The sequence below is a fragment of the Triticum dicoccoides genome, chromosome 7B (assembly GCF_002162155.2).
Source record: "Triticum dicoccoides isolate Atlit2015 ecotype Zavitan chromosome 7B, WEW_v2.0, whole genome shotgun sequence".
NCBI classification, from domain to species: domain Eukaryota; kingdom Viridiplantae; phylum Streptophyta; class Magnoliopsida; order Poales; family Poaceae; genus Triticum; species Triticum dicoccoides.
The window spans coordinates 210,991,281-211,002,951 of NC_041393.1; the positions used below are offsets into that span (position 1 = coordinate 210,991,281).

The 11,671-nt window shown below is 44.9% G+C and overlaps 2 long non-coding RNA genes across 3 annotated transcripts; both read left to right on the forward strand.

Moving 5' to 3' along the window:
* Positions 1–288: 288 nt before the first annotated feature.
* On the forward strand, positions 289–2,838 carry LOC119337640. Its single transcript, XR_005163436.1, has 3 exons — positions 289–1,329; positions 1,426–1,623; positions 1,706–2,838. It is a non-coding gene; the product is annotated as an uncharacterized LOC119337640 (long non-coding RNA).
* A 1,914-nt stretch (positions 2,839–4,752) lies between these two features.
* LOC119337639 lies at positions 4,753–7,859 on the forward strand. Of its 2 annotated transcripts, XR_005163435.1 has the most exons (5): positions 4,753–5,065; positions 5,764–5,916; positions 6,018–6,279; positions 6,419–6,859; positions 7,452–7,859. It is a non-coding gene; the product is annotated as an uncharacterized LOC119337639 (long non-coding RNA). The 2 variants fall into 2 exon arrangements; XR_005163434.1 differs by having other exon boundaries at positions 4,753–5,916.
* Positions 7,860–11,671: the final 3,812 nt, after the last annotated feature.

Consider the following 11,671-nt stretch of genomic DNA (forward strand, 5'->3'; position numbering starts at 1 on the left):
TTCTTACTTGAACAAACCTCCTACTTATGATTAAACCCCTCGCAAGCATCCACAACTACGAGAAAAATATTAAGATAAAATCTAACCATAGCATTAAACTTTTGGATCCAAATCAGTCCCTTGCGGGATAGCGCATCTCTATTCCTAATGGAGCAGTTGGTGAACGCTGGTTTATTTTCGTCATCCTTCCATCACCTTTTTTTTTGTCATCCTCCCACCTCTGCTTACTCGCTACCCTCCATCAAAATAAACCGATGCAAAAAAAACCCTGGGTTCAATCCCTCGTGCCCACAGCAGATCGATCTTCGCCGCCAACCAGATCTTCGCACGCCCGATCCACCCCTACGCCCCCTCTGCGGCCGATCCATCCCTGTGCCGCGGCCGATCGAAACCTTCGTCGTCGCGCTTGCAGGAGGCGGCTATCGAAACCAGGCGACTGAATAGTCTACCCTCCCCTCCCTTCGCATGAACGGGCTAGGGTAGCCCAGTCCAGCGGCCACGATTCCTATCCTGTGCACGCCGCCGCCGTCCGCCCGTCCCCATCCCGCCACGCCTCCGCCGTCCGCCCGTCCATCCCGATCTCGCTCCCACGCCGCCGCCGTCCGTCCGCTTGTCCCCATCCCGCCCCCACACCGCCGCACCTCTGCTTCATCTTGGTAGCGTGTCCATGTCACGAACTGACGACCCCGTCATCTCCGACGACGGATTTGGCCCTCGGCGAGGAGGCCGAGTCTCCTACTCCGGCCGCGGCCATCACAACCTGGGATCTAGCGCTTATGGCCGCCCATGCATCAGTGTGCTTCCCCCGATTGTCGGCAATGTGTGCCACTATCCCACCACGACAGCAGGGAGCATGGGGAATTGCCGAATTGGGGACCACGCCATGACGGGTTGTGCGGCGAGAGCATGAGGAGCGGGTCACTCTGGCCTGCTAGAAGAGGAAGGTTTCGTCCGCCACCAGCGAGTGCGCTCGGTGGCACCAGTGGCAATGGAAACGGCGGGCTGGGGACCGGACGGTAACGGAGGGCTGGAACTGGACTACCTCGAGGAAATCCATTGGTGATCTTCGACTCTCCATCATATCCAAGCTTGTTGCCCTCCTTCTCCTCCTCCCTCCAGATGCAATGGGATCCACTCTTCTCGTGTTCTTCATAAGGCTTTGGGGATTGGGTCTACCTTGCAATAATGGAAGCCGAGGGATTTGGTTGGAGATAACTCACGAGATAAGGATAGCACTGAAATTGTTGCAATTCAGGAGCAAGAGGAACTCGCAGGCTGGGCAGCTGGCAGGACTTGGTCTTCACCAAGGCCTGTTACATACTTGGCATGGTACGAGGCCAACAAACCTGGACTGAGTTGATTGCTATACAAGAACGTATGGTGAGATAAAATATTGAATACTGATGAGCGTTCTGCATTTTGCAGGTCTGGTTCTATTCCCTTGGTAGCTGGAAGGGCGTCATGGCATTGCCTGCGCTGGTGGTGGTCGATGAGATTATCACAAATGGAGAAGTTTATCTGAACCATTATGTAAACAATGCAGCATGGACTTATTGTAGAACTGAGATGAGAAAATGAAAATCAGCAGCAGTGAACGACTGATGTCAATTTTGACTCCTTCAGGTGATGCGTGTGTATACTGAAGCTGCATTTACTGTATATTGCTGGTATTTAGTACAAACAAAATTCAATGAATGCCATGCAGATGATTCCTTCGACTGCTGCTGCTGCTTCAGGTGATTGATCACTGTGGTAATTCACTTCTTGTGTCAAACTTCAAACGCAATAGGGGGCTGGAGGGAGGCAACAAAATTCCTGTCAATTAGTAGGTGTTTTTATGTGCGTGCCTTCAGTTGTTCAGGTAGCTGCATTCCAGTCGTGTGGTTCTTTAAGGCATTTGAATCTAACAATGTTTCTTTGTCTATGAGCTGAATGCCTGTGGACCTATGAGATCCAATTCATGCCGGTTGCGTACTCAGTGCATACCTATAATCCTGTAGCTCAATGGTCTTTGATAAAATATTATTCCTGTAACTGGTAGCAGCAAACAAGGTCGTTAAAGATTTGATCGGAATATATATGGCAGTGAATAAATATTGATAGTTGGTCGAAATAAATAAGTAGTATATATATAGTATAGATGGGTAAAGGTGCTTATTAATTTAGTATGAACAAGTTGCAATATTATAGAGCTTATATGTTTTCTTCCTTCCGTCTATAATGGTATTGTTCCGACTATTCTTTTCTCATGGAACAGGTTATATGACGCTAGCTTATGACATATTGTGCTTGCATTTGTAGTATCCAGAGATGAATGTAACATGTTCTAAAATAAGTTGAACAAACAAGTTCTAAAGTAGCTTTCATGCAATTTCCTAAACAATGTAAACAACACACATGCACATAAGGGATAACGTCATTGCAAACGAGGGTAGTAGAACTTATTTTTATATATCATTTTTTATTTTTTCCGTGGCAATGCACATGCATTCAGCTAAAGTAAAAATTGTCAGGATGCACTTCAGTCACAGTTGAGTAGCGGAATCTTATTGTAGTAAAATTGTCTGAACCATTTCAATAAATTGTAGTACAACTTATTGGAGCGACTGACATAATAAATTCAGGCACAATTGCAATAACAAGTGAGTACTGAGTACTGAGTAGCAAAGTGATTGTTGCCGGTTCAAATATCAGAATGTGTCCTAGCAGCATAAGACCATTAAAACGAGTGGTACTGTTAGAGTACGTAATGGGCCTAATGAGCCCGTTAGTCTTGGGGTTAATTAGAGATAAGGGTCGCTTGCTTAGGGGTCAAGTAAGCCTTGCTTGGGAGTCAAGTAAACCTCTCTATATAAAGAGAGGAGATGTATCAATCTAATGAAGCAAGAATTAAGAAGGAAATCCCTTCCCTCTTGCACGGCCGTGGGCAAAAAGGCCCCCGGCCGGCCCTCTCGCGCCCTCCTTCTAGCAGCGCCACATAACAATTTGGTATCAGCTAACTTCGGTTCGATCATGTCTTCACCGCCGCCAAGCCCGTCTCTTCCGCTGCCGGTCACTTCGTCGCCTCCGGCGACCACCATGACCGTCGCCTCGCTCCTGCCCGCGCCGGGATCCTCCGTCGGGCCCGCCCCCGCCGTCCTCACCCCGGAGGAGGTGTTCGGGGTGCTGCGGGACCTAACCCAGGCGGTCCAGGAGATCCACATGTTCTTGGCCGGGTCCTACGGGCCGCCCCCGGCTGCGCCGCCCATCGCCGCCTCCGCGCCGCCGTGGCTGCCGTGGCAGCCGCCGCACCAGGCGGCCTTCGCCGCGCTTGCCGGGCCGCTGCAGCTGTCATCCATCGCCACCACCGCCCAACCCTGGCTGCAGTGGCAACCGCCGCTCCTAGCGGCCTCCGCCGCGCCCGGCGCTTTGAAGCAGCAGCCGCTGCCGCTGCCCGGCGCGACACCACAGCAGCCGCTGCAGCTGCAGCAGCCACCGCCGGTCAGCTCCACCGCCCAGTATGGGATGCCCTACGACGGGACTGCGACGACCTTGTTCCCATCAGCGCCGCCACCATCCCAGGGCGTCCACATCCAGCAGCTCAAGTCCCTGCCGCCGCCGTCACCGCTTCCGTCTTGGATCGCTACCCGCCACGTGTCGGCGGCGGTGAGGCTGCAGGCTGCTATGCGCGGCCTCCTAGCGCGTCGGCGTGTGCGGGAGATGCGTGGTCTGCAGCTGACGCTCCTCCAAGTTGCCCTTCGCTGCGCAAAGGACCTCGATCTCGTTCGCTGCGTCGGGGATCTTGGGCATGCGGTTTCCCCCACGGGCGGCGGGCATGCTGTTTTCCCCGTGGGCAGCGACCTCAAAGTCTGCGACATCGGCGGTTGGGGGGGCGCACCCCTCCTCGACATTCTCCATCGCAAGCCCTCCACTCTTCCCTGTGCAGTGCAGACCAACAGCCATACACATGCACTCCTTTTGTCCAGGTGGTGTCCATGGGATCCAGGTGGCTGTATACGTGCACGTCCAAAATAAAGCGTCCCAATCTATTTCAAGTTGAGAGTAATAACACAAGCCAAGATGTAAAAGGCTTGTTTTTAGGTGTTAGGTTTGTGTTGCATCAAGTCATGGTTATAAGTTGGTTAGGCTGCAGCTCGAGGACAAGCTGCATATCCAGGTGGGGTGTAGTGTTAGAGTACGTAATGGGCCTAATGAGCCCGTTAGTCTTAGGGTTAATTAGAGATAAGGGTCGCTTGCTTAGGGGTCAAGTAAGCCTTGCTTGGGAGTCAAGTAAACCTCTCTATATAAAGAGAGGAGATGTATCAATCTAATGAAGCAAGAATTAAGAAGGAAATCCCTTCCCTCTTGCACGGCCGTGGGCAAAAAGGCCCCCGGCCGGCCCTCTCGCGCCCTCCTTCTAGCAGCGCCACATAACAGGTACTATATTTCTTAGAAATTTACTCTTACAACAGGGTGAGGTAGTAGATCATAGTGGCTTGCATCATGATGACTCTTTTTTATGTCAGTTTTCTTGGACCAGTTGAAGGTAACCTGAATCTTTCTTACATATTTTGGACTATTTATATTTTCCTTGTCTGATCCCACCAAAATATATTTTCATGCAGCTATTTCTAATTGAATTTAAACCTGGATGACTTTCAGCAGTCTCTTTTTTTAATTTTCATGCATGTATCAATAAAGAGGCATTCTTAATTGGAATGATAAAATAGCTATAACGAATATATATATATATATATATATATATATATATATATATATATATATATATACTGATTTTGTGTTTGAGTTAGTGTGTTCTGTATTTCTGTCGTGATGAATGCCTCTTTTATTTGCCAAGCTCCTGAGCTCCTTTACAGGTATCCTGTTGCGAAACTTATGGTTGACATATGCATTTCAAGGTTTTATCTTCTATGGCTATATTATGTATCTTCTAGCACACAACCATTTGTAAACTGATTGTTTCTTGTATGAATGTTAGGATCTGGAAACTATAGATAGAAGATGCTCAAGTAGTCAGTTGCATACATTTCTTTGTCCCCTCACGTGACATGCATTTGCGACAGAGGTATGAGTACAGATTCTTCCTCAGCTCCATGGATGTGGAAGAGCTTTCAGGGATGCATGCCACCATGGGGTTTGTGCTTGGACCGGCAAGATGGGATTTGCTGTCATATGGCCATGGCTTGTGGGGACAAGTAGTGTGTGAGGTGCCCTTGGAGGGACATGGTTCAAGCAAACGAACTGGGTGTTTCATTTAAATCTGTATAGAGCAATCCATTATAGGAATGTGTGCATAATCAAAAGAAAGAAGTTTAAAGGACACTTTAGTTAACCAGGTCTTTGTTTTAGTTTCTTATTCTCAGGCATAAATCACACTTGTTTTTCTTTGTTTCTTGCGGTCTCAAAACTGTTATCTTTATTGGAGTCACAAATCAAAAATTTGTCATTGCACTAAGTGCATCTTTAATTATTTGTATATCAGAAATTTAATATGCTATCATATTATCTGGTCGAAGTATAAATTGCATATGATAATCTTTTAAGTTTTTTTTGAAAATTGTTTATATGTTCACTTTTAAAGATCATAGATAAAACTGATGGCTTTTGATGACGCCTTGAAAATTTTGATTGACAAAGCTTTATGATGGATTGGATTAAAAACTCATCGAGTTTTAACAATCAGAAGTGTTGCATAGAAATAATTGTTTTATATATATTTGTTGCGCATGATAATACAAAAGGTGTGTTTCGATATATTTGCAGAGTATGCAAGATGGAGATGGATTATGTCAACCCTAAAAAACGACTCATCGACAAGGTGTTGAGGTGATGTTGTTGAAAGGGGTCAAACATTCGTCAAGTTATATACAACAAAAGGCCCGTGGCAACGCACGGGCCTTGCAAAAATAACCGAAGGTGCGCTTTCTATGGAACATTGAAATATATTTTTCCTTGGGTGAAATATGTATAGTATTTTTGGTTACTCAGCCATAGATGTTATGTTTGTTGTGTTTCAGATCCCGTCAGTTAGTTCAAGCAGCATGATTGTTTCTTACTCATGGTCTGTAAATTGTGGGACTATTGTTTATTTCTGTGACGCAGCAAAATGCAATTGGAATGTGAGTCTAGACAAGGGAGTTATTGCCTTGAAAGACTATCATTTTTTTCTTATCTGCGGGTGAGGAAGTTCGAGAAGAACAAGAAGATGTCAGAGTTTACGACGCAGTTGGACTCCATTGGGTTTAAGATAGCCGAGATCACTGTGGATGGCAACTAAATGTAAGACCATTGATCGATTCTTCTCCCCCTCCTGAAATCCTTCTTGCGAGCTTCTATGTTGCATCCATGTACAACCAATTGTTTTATTGATGTGTGCTCTTGTTCATTTCTTAACTACGATTATGGTGTGGTGATCTAGAGCTATTTGGAAGAGCTCAGGGGCGAGGATGCTAGAGAGAGATCTGATGCAGCAAGAGACTCCTTTGTGGCCGACTTGCTTTAGATGTTGAGAAGAATGCCAACAAAGGGTCTGACAAAAAACAAATCCCATGAGATATCATAGGACGACAAGAATGTTGGATTCTCGGAGATCTAAGGATCTCATAACTTGTTCGCCTGCTTCTTTTTTGAGTTTTCAGTTATCCTTTATTTCCTTGCTTATGTCATCTCTTTGATATTTGTCTCTTTCTAAAATGAGAAACAAGGGCTTTATGTCCTTTTCCTTTTCCATTAATGGATTTCACACAACAATAATAGGAAATAGTTTCAGTGTTCTCAACTCTTTGTTGTTGCTTTTCAGAGAGTATTTTCCTCGGATGGGTATTATCTGACCCATGTTTTCTTTGTCAATGAAAAATCGGTAAGCATTTTACAATTGAATGTCTGTTTTTTGTACATCATGGTTACAATTTGCGGTTAAATTACAATTAATTATTTTTTATTCAACTAAAAGTAACACTATTTTATTGTGACATGAATGTGTATAGTTCATCTAAATTTGGCCCAATACTTGAAATAGCTGATGTTCAAGTTGTCAGGTAGTATCGATTTTCAGGATTTATACATCAAAGGTTTTAAAACATTACTATATTGCATACCAAGTATAATGTTATGCATAGAAAGAATAATGAAACTAATTAGATGAGTTCCCGTGTCACTAATTTGTGATCTTATTACATTGTTCAGGTTCTGATTTCATTTGTTGAGCTATTTTAATTTCTTTTCATGCGAGCAATGAAAACACTTTATGACTGGTACTATGTAGAAATTTTAATCCGTTGGTTGTGGAATCCTGGTGGTGATTTGGATTTCTTCACTAAATTCTGATAGACTTCCATTTTGGGGGCTGTCTGTTTTGACTCCATGTGCTATTTTTTGTTACCGATTGGAAAATACAATGTCTTACTCTTCATATAAATAGACATGAGACTTATTGAGAATTTTATCTGCAGCGTGTGTTCTCATACTTTCACATGAAATCTTGAAGGAAAGTAGACCCAAGGCTATGTGGATGGCAGCGGTTGCTCGGAGAAGAGAATAAGCAGGGGTGCGAGGGAGTGATGTGGACTGCGGAACGGAAGGAAGGGGAGGGAAGCTGCGTCCCTGAACTATGCCCATAGCTTTACATCAAACTTCATTGCAACTCTTGTTAGATCCTAGCGGATTAGTATGATTTTGGGTGCTGAAAGAAGCTGGCACTATCATGGACATGTTTGTCTCGGGGCCCCTTCAGGAATTTGCAGTTACCCCATTAATGAGTTTTAGTTAATTTATATTCTAGGTTTCATTGTGCCCCAGTTTCCTCTTGGGACGTTGGCCCTGAGGTGCGAACTCCATCATCCATGTCAATATAAGGATTGTGTGACTTAGCTCTTTTTCGAGTTATCTCGTACATGACCCAGTGAAGTAAACGAGAAGGTGGCGCATGTTGTGGGCAGAAAGCCAATCGAGAGGAAGGACAACTGTGCCAGCAGCAACAACAAATGAGTAGGGTGGGTGGGATGGGCAGGTCAAATCTAAGAGTCAATGGTGTTAGTCCTTCGGTGGCTGACGCACTTGGAGAAGGAAAGTGCTACGGTGAGTAGTAGGACGAGCCCCCCTGGTGATCGCCCTCAACGCGACGGTGTGCACTCCTTGGCATCGAGAATCAACCTGGGATGGCCTTGTCATGGAGATTGATGGTTGTGCTTGACATGACTCGGTTGCGGTAGAAGATCAAGCCCAACGATGATGCATTTTCCCACCTCCTCGCCACGCCACACAACTATTCTCGAGGTCATCCAACCCACATACAAACAGGTCAGCTATGGTTGGAACTAATAGAGAGCTGTGAGCCCTTCTTTATGTCCCGTCCGAATCCGGCTGCCCAGGATGCCTAACCCATGGGTGCGCTGGCACTGTGTCGAGACGTGGACGCAACAGGTTGCCGGGGAGAGGAGGCGGGCCACGCCGTGGCGAGTTGAGGAGGGACGAGCGACACCATGGAGGGAGGGGAGGTAGTGGAGAGAGGAGGCGTGTGATTTGCCATGGTGTGGAGGGGAGGGGTAAGGCGCCGTGGAGGGGAGGTAGTGGGGAGATGAGGGGTGTGATTCGCCATGACATGGAGGGAAGGTGCCGAGGAGAGAGATGGTGGCGGCGACACATGATGGGGAGATGACATGTGTCGGCACATAGTGGCTGGCTGGCTGTGCACGGAGAGCGGGAGACGGTTGTGCAGTGAGTGAGTGAGAGGAGTGGCTGCTTTTTTATTCTCCAAGAAATGAAGAAAGGAGCATATGCTATGCGGTGACAGAAATGTGTCATAGCCTAACAAAACATCTTTAGAGAAAAATACCATCTAAATGGTCTATATGTACCTACAATTTATAAAAATGGGATTCGAATCACATTGTACCATGCAAATGAACCTAAAGACAACATTTTTCACATTGTATGAAAATATCTTAAACACATCAAGAAGATCCAAGTTTGTGACTGATATTTAGTTAGATCATTGCCCTCTCTGTACATAACTTTCTATTATTTTTTATCAACTTACAACAAAAATTAAGTTGATTACAATTACTTTTCGATTGTGACACGCTAATATTTCTATAGATGTAAAATTTGACATGCATTATATTTATATATGCAACCACAGAAAAAATATTTCATGGCCCGTGGCAACGCACGGGCATTGTACTAGTAAAGTAGGGTTTGAGCTTGTGTCACTCACAACCCATCATCTAATAACTACTCCACCATGCATTCCCTTAGGCCCTAATAAGGTGAAGTGCCATGTAGTCGACGTTCACATGACACCACTAAGGTAATCATAACATACACACCATCGAAATATCAAACACATATCAAATTCACATGATTACTTGCAACAAGATTTCTCCCATGACCTCAAGAACAAAAGTAACTACTCATAAATGATAATCATTGTCGTGGAATTGCCACGTCAGATGTCCTTAGTGTCAGGACTTAGTTGTGAGGCCAACGCATCTATGTGGTAGCTTGAGAGGGGTTGAGTGGAATCGAGAGACGCAACACAAGACAAGGATTTAGATAGCTTCGGGCCCCGGGAAACATCATCCGGTAATAGCCCTACATGATGTTTGTGGCTAGGTCTCATTATCATCATGAGGGAGTCGTCGTAAACCGGCTCTCCTCTAGATGTGTCTAGCCCTAGATATTGTTTCTTGTTGCTTGTCCCTCTTTGGGGAGCCCTGCCCCTCCTTATATATGTTGAAGGGGCGGTTTACATGACTAGTCCTAGTTGGATTAGGATTACTCTATTACAAGTGGAGTCCTAGTCTTGCTTCCTTTGTAGGAGAATATTCCTTATGCCTTTCTCTTAAACCGGCCCACCATAACATGAACCGGCTTTTCATGAACCGCCTTCTGGGCCATCGGGTCTTGTCGTTCCTCTGACCCACTCGCCGGGTCACCCATGAGTCGCCAGGCTCGGGCGGGACACTTAGTGAGTTGTCCAGTCCGGCCGGGTTATACTTCCGGCCGGGTTATGCTGCGGGGTATATCCCCGACATTAGCCCCCAGTTTAATTTGGATTTATCCATGTTAAACTGATCTGCAACATAAACACAAGAACAAATTTGGCTGCTTGTGCTCCGGGTTAAATATTCTTATAAACCGGCACTTGATCATCCTTAAATCCTTGTCATTTCTTCCTTCTAAAAAAATCAGAGTCAATAAACCAGCTTCATAATCAATTTACTTGCAGAAGATATTTTGTAAACAAAGAATCCATTTGAATCGGCCTTCAATGCTGTGATTTGACAAAAATATTGGTCTTCAAATATTCAACTGATATTCAGCCGGTTTGAAAATATAGAACTTGCCGATCTATGATTTCCAAAAATCGCCGGGTTATAAAAAACTGGTAATTCCGGGTCATGATTGTTTCCAAAGTCGGTTCATGATTGTTGCTAACACCGGTTCATGATTGTTGCAGACACCGGGTCATAATGATTGGTGATGCTGGGTCATACTGAAAATCGGAAGATATTTCTCCCTTATATCCATATTACCTGTAGCCCCCAAGTCTTGAACAGAACAAAGTGATGATTTGAGACTTGTTTCCATATAATTACTGCCACTTTGGAGAAATCCATGTTGTTCATTTCAGTCACTAATAAAAACCGAATACTCCATATATGTAGCCCCCAAGTGCCGGGTTGTCATGCTTGCAGCAACCTGGGACTTGAAATTGCCTTATGCTCATAAAAACTTCAACCAGTGTAGCCCCCAAGGGCCGGGTCATTATGCAATAATGAGCAGGGACTTCGTAAATATAATCATGTAAACTTTGAACAGCAACGGTGTAGCCCCCAAGGGTCGGCTCAGTAAGATAATATTGAGCTAGGACTTGATATATACTTCAACGAAAATAACATCATATGATGTAACCCCCATCATGGGGCTTGAATCCACGTCCACTAGGTTAAGAGCCTTGTACTCTACCAACTGAGCAATGGACCCTTCAATATAATGGATTTAACTTGTGTACCTTGAATTGTTGACAGGAGCAATTGGTAGCCCCAAGGGTCGGCTCATTATAATGAGATGAGTTGGGTCTTAAATAAGATGAGCAAAAAATGACTTTGCATTAGCCCCCAAGTGTCATGGTGCATGCTTGCAGCGACATGAGACTTGCATATTTGATGTAATCTCAACTTGAATAATATAGCCCCCAAGTGTCGGGTCGTAAGCCTGCAGCAACTCGGGACTATTCCTTCAATTATAGAATAAATCATATCCATTGATGATATGATAGCCATTGCGCTAAAGCGACTTTGAAAACCTTAATCATAATACTGGTTATTGATAACCATAATAAAATCCAGCCATGTTGGCTATTTGAAAATTTGAATAATATAATCCAATGATTTATGAGTGCATGATTCCAATGGCGCAATCCAAATATATACTAGCGACTTATAGTCCAAAGCCAGGCCGGGTTAACAAACACCGGATAATTTCTCATCATATACTGACGACTTATCGTCTTAAAGCCAGGCCGAGTTAATAAACGCCGGTGATTCATAATAATGCTTTATTCAACCTGTTTCTGCATACAACAAGTTTAAAGTGTCCTGGCGGTTTACCGCTGGACGGGTCATAATGCCCAACATACCCGGGTTTATAACCAAGGCTGCAAGGATAA